Here is a 6,006-nt window from a genome sequence, read left to right as displayed (position 1 = left end):
AGCATCCCGATGACTTTGGGAACATCCACTCGAAACAACCATCAACCGTAGACTGACTGAAAAAGCCTCTATTCATCTTCAGCAACCCGAACCAGGACAAATCCATTCTTCCATTCTAATTCTCATGCTCTCGCTCTCCGAAAGCCCACACTCGACTCGTTGTATGTACATAATACAAGAATATGCCTTTTCTCTCCGTATCATATCTGGCCGGCCGAACCCGACCTGCCGGGCGGGTATCGAACCGAAATGATCACTGCCAACATAACACGCCCCTTCAATAAATTTACGTTCCCTCGCCGCCGGGCACCCATTGTGTGTGAGCAAACAAACGGCACCACCACCGTCCGTATGTATTCAGAGTGCGGCCGCACTACCTAGGTACTATGCTTTTTTCCATTCGCACCGTCGGCAGTTATTACCCTCTTGACGTTGACTCTACCCGACTGGGTTTTCCCCGTACACTCGTAGTTTTCCCCCTTTCGCGCATAATCTGCTTCAATGTTTCTTCCTTTGTGTTTGGCTATTGTTGTTAATATTATTATTATTCGTATTTACCCATCCTGACTTGCGATCTTATTACCCTACATTCTAACGACGATGCTTTAAAGTCCCCACAGTATGATTCCGCTACCGTGCATACACACAGGCACATTGTCTGCATGAACACGAAAGGATCGGACGTCCCTTCGGTGTCTCAATTTCACACTATCGCACCATCGCCACTCTAGACAACCTACCTACCGCTGCTGGCTGCGGCGAGTCCGGCGATCTTCATGTCGGTAGGGAGGAATCGAGAAGTGAGAGAGTAAAAGTTATGCTTTGTGAACTTCCACGCCAGCCAGACCCGGTCCTGCATCGGTCGTGTGCTTTGCTTGTTTGTTTTTTTTGCCTCGATGTTCCTTCCTGACTTTGCACTTCAAATCCATGCCACGAATGCCAACATACGGCTGTGGTGTAGGTATAACACACAACACAACATTGTTGACTGCATGCGAAGCTTCTCGAGATAGATGAGCGTAACGAATTTTTCCAAATACATGTACGTATGGCATAGCAAATGATTTCGTCTATCGAGTGCACGTACAGTATGTTTGAAATTTTCAATCATGTTTTGATATATGTACATGTCTGAATTAAAGGTGATGGGTTTGAAGTGGGAACAAATCATGCCAAATATTTATTACGTAAAAGAACTTTAAATTCCCTGAAAATTAAAAATAGTATGACGGTTCTGGCAATGCATTACTGAAATAAGTCTATAGCATTTAAAATGTTTGTCGCCGGATGATAGATGTTCACACAACAGGGGCAATGATCAGTTTTGGACTTACATTCATTCCAAACGGTGGTGGCCTATCCGTCGCTAAAAATGTAATGCAAGCCTTAAACCTGTTATTTTAGATTTAGATCATGATTTTATCAATCTCAATCCACTGCCTTGGGCTTGGGTACATTACCATCAGCAAAAATTTTACGAAACGTTGCTTTGTTGATGCATCGATTTTTTATGGGTTATATGGTACGTTGCGTGGCCACCTCTTGGTAAACCAACGTATGTGATGGACGATTGTCATGAAGTAAAATTATCGGCTGCTATCACAACAAAATGGATTGGTATCTGTTTTAAAAAATATGGCTTCTAGCTGTATCTAATACAAAATATACTAGATATTTTAATTAGTATCAATTAACATATTCTATGTTACAAGTTACAGTAACAAATTAATATTTCCATAATCTGGAAATATCGTTTTAAGTATTTGAGCTATGAGCTCGAATCCGTAGCGGACTACCGGTCCGATTAGCGTTTTGGCGCATCGTCAGCTTCGTGCGGCACCCTAAGCTCCTTGATTAAAGCATCTTGCGGACAGACTAGGTCCGATTTCTAGTTTCTAGCTTGTCATTGAATCTCATGTAGTTGCTCTCGGTGATGATCAGAGTTCCCAAATATATAACTCGTCAACCACCTCTGGGTTAAAACCACTCTAATAAAAAAAAGCATAGATCCGGGGTAGCCCTTGTCGTATCAACAGTTTCTCTTCACTCTAGTCGGTCCAAGGCTACTCGTCGTTAACTCGCTGAGCGTCTCGACACACGCAAGTCGGCTTCAACCTGGTTGAGCCATCTAGCACGTTCTCTATTCCTGGTGCCGATGGGGTTCTTGAAGAGAACGGATTTCACTGCACAGACATCCTTGCGACGTGACCGGTCCACCGCAATCTCCCAACTTTCGACAGATGTACAATGGAAATCTCTACAAGTAATACTTGCAATTCGTGGTTCATACGCCTCCACCACTCTCCGCTATCCGTATGTACCCACCAAAAATAGTCCGCAACATCATTCGTTCAAATATGATAGGTGCACGTATGTTTCTCGTAAGCAAATTTACAGTTTCATGTCCGTAGAGGACTACCGGGGTGTACAGCGTTTTAAACATCGTCAGCTTTGTGCGGCGAAGTATGCTTCATGACTGAAGCGTCTTGTGGAGGGAAAAGTAGGCTCGTCTTCCAGCTTAAATGCGCCGTTAAATCTCCTAATTCGCATCATTGTCGACGGTAATCAAAGATCCTAAATATATGAATTCGTGAACCGCTTCCAGGGGTGACATTGCGATTCTCGTTTCGAGTGATTTTGGTTCGTTTCGCCCATTCGTTTAACGTGGTCGAAACGAACCAAAATCACTCGAAAAGAGAATCGCTATGTCACCCCAGTTCATCGCCGTCAATAGTCACTGTTCGTGGGAGTCGAACGTTGTTTTCTCTGGAGCCTTTTCCTACCATGTATTGGGTTTTCGACGTATTAATTTACAACCCAATCTTTTTAGCCTCCATTTTTAGTCTGGCCTAGATTGCCAGGGCCATCCCAAGGTTTCCAGTAATGATATCGAGATCGTCTGCGAAGACCAAGAGTTGGCGGCTACTTATGCTTATGAATCGTTCCTCTGGTTTCGATACCAGCTCGCCGGATCACACCTTCAACAGCGATGTGGAATAACATACAGCCGCAACCTTCTGTGCGATTCGAGCGTCAGTTTATTCGGTCAACCATTCTCGTTTATTCTCTTCCCTACGAACCTAGCACCGCGGCTTCATTGACGACCGAGCATATCCAGCTCCATCCGTCTTCGAGTGCCAAAGCTCCCAGCTCCACAGATGAAGGTAGAATTCATCCAGTAGGCGCGCGTAGTTCTCGAAAACACTCAGGTTGCCTGATTGTCGAACGTTTAACCAAGGTTGGTTTGGTGAACGGCTAGATAATGCGTTACACTGGTCCCTTAGTGGTCCTTATAGTCTCTTATCCAACAATCCTTACCTCCTCGTGGTACCATCCGGAATACCAACAGCCTTAGCGGAGATCGGCTAACCAACCCCGATGGAAACTAAAGGTGTATACCGACGGGGAAAAATGCACTATGCTGTCTTGGCACTATGAGATGGTAGCCAGAGGTTGGAAAATTCGAAAATTGAATATATACGCCGAGCATCGGCAAACGGCTTAACCTTCCTAGTGCATTGGGGTCGTTTTCGACCCATCGGCATACTTACAAAGCTTGATACTCAGTAACGGTACGAGCTAGAGACTTGAAATTTTCTGACTTTTCCTAACTTTGGAAAATTAGCATTGTGGGGGAGTTTCAGCTTTCAGCGACATCTAGGAGAGCCACAGCAAAAAAAGTTACATATTATGCATTAAGGGTCGAAAACGACCCAAGTTTTGAAATTGCTCTCATTCATCCATTTTCAATCCGAATTTCGTTTTCTTTACCTCGTTTGAAAGATATGGCCAAAAACTAGCACCCAAGGTATGTTGGGGAATATTTGTTGACTGATGGCCACTTCTGCGTCGGTTCCGGATCACCCACTACCAGGTCCCGGGGAACATTTTCATATTTTGAGATAATTCATTTTGCGGCACATCAAATCACATTGGCTTGATAAAATAAGACTAGTGGAAGTACAATGGGGACATTTTGGACCCGAATGGCCACTTCCTCATCGGTTACGGAACATCCGGTACCTGGTTTTTGAGTCCATTTTTGAATTTTAGGATGATTTCTATTGCGGCACGTCAAATTTCATCTCATTGATAACATAAGACTATTGAAAGTATAATAAACACATGTTGAAGGCAAATGGCCACATCAGCATCGGTCCTGGAACATCCGATACCCGGTTTTTGGGGACATTTTTGTATTTTAGGATAACTCATAATGCGACATATCAAATCACATCGGCTTGATAAAATAAGACTGATGGAAGTAAAACAATGTCATTTAGAAGCCAAATGGCCACTTTACCATCGGTACTGGGTCATCCGATACCAGTTTCGGGGGACATTTTTGGCTTTTGAGATAATTCACCATGCGGCACCTCAAATCACATCGCGTTGATAAAATAACAACAATGGAAGTATAATGGGGCGTCAGTCGCATATAATCCGGTACCCGGTATTTGTAATGAACCGTAAAACGGGGTAACTCGGGGCAGATGAATTACCCTGTAATTCAAAAATGTCCCCGAAACCCGGATACCGGATAGTCCGGAACCGATGGTGAAATGATAATTTTGGCTCCAAAATTTTTCCATTGTACTTCCATTAGTGTTATTTCATCAAGCCAATGTGATTTGATGTGGCGCATGATGAATTATCCTATCCAAAAATGTTCTCAAACCGTGCACCCGATGTTCCGGAACCGATGATGAAATTGCCATTTGTCTTCAAATGGTCCCCATAGCTCTTGTAACTGTTTTATTTGATCAAGGCGTTGTGATTTGATGTGCCGCAAGATGAATTATTTCATAATCCAAAAATATCCCGCGGAACCAGGTACCGGATGTTGCGGAACCGATGGTAAAATGGCCATTTGGCTTCTAAATGACCTTATTTTATTTTCATCAGTCTTATTTAATCAAGCCGATGTTATTTGATGTGTCGCAAGATGGGTTCTCCTAAAATACAAAAATGGCCCCAAAACCCGGGTACCGGATGTTCCGGGACCAATGCTGATGTAGCCATTTGCCTTCAAAATGTCTTTATTATACTTTCAATAGTCTTACGTTATCAAGCTGATGTAATTTGACGTGTCGCAAGATAAATCATCCTAAAATTCAAAAATGGACTCAAAAACCAGGTACCGGATGTTCCGTAACCGATGGGGAAGTGGCCATTCGGGTCCAAAATGTCCCCATTGTACTTCCACTAGTCTTATTTTATCAAGCCAATGTGATTTGATGTGCCGCAAAATGAATTATCTCAAAATATAAAAATGTTCCCCGGGACCTGGTAGTGGGTGTTCCGGAACCGACGCAGAAGTGGCCATCAGTCAACAAATATTCCCCAACATACCTTGGGTGCTAGTTTTTGGCCATAGCTTTCAAACGAGGTAAAGAAAACGAAATTCGGATTGAAAATGGATGAATGAGAGCAATTTCAAAACTTGGGTCGTTTTCGACCCTTAATGCATAATATGTAACTTTTTTCTAATGCATTAGGAAGGTTAATCATGAGAAAAACAGAGATGCGAATGGTTCAATTCGCTATAACTAATGAGCCACATACATTCACGCTTAATAGTATCGTTGAATGTACCAATATCGTATGCAACGCAAAAGTGCGAAATAGCACCTTCCGTTGCTTCTAAAGTTACTAACACTACTTTAAACTAACCCCTTTTCATGGTGATACTATTTTGAATACTTTCCGGCCTCCTCGGGTATTCTAAACCCGCTAAATCGATCACACTGAATTTTCAATATTCAATTTTTGAACGAATTCCGATGTTCACGATGAGGTTATTTATGCATTTATTTATTTATTTATTTATTATTATTATTTCTTTCATCTGACCTCAAAGGCCTCATTAAAAATTGAGGGTGGGGAAAAGCCCACCTGGGGTCGACCCTCAAGTGCGCGTAAAAACCCCACCATCTTTTGTCATTGATACAAAGACACTACAATATTCAGCCTTACAAACTATGTACATTACAATAACTAATATAT

The sequence above is a fragment of the Sabethes cyaneus genome, chromosome 2 (assembly GCF_943734655.1).
Source record: "Sabethes cyaneus chromosome 2, idSabCyanKW18_F2, whole genome shotgun sequence".
NCBI classification, from domain to species: domain Eukaryota; kingdom Metazoa; phylum Arthropoda; class Insecta; order Diptera; family Culicidae; genus Sabethes; species Sabethes cyaneus.
This window is presented reverse-complemented; position numbering follows the sequence as displayed.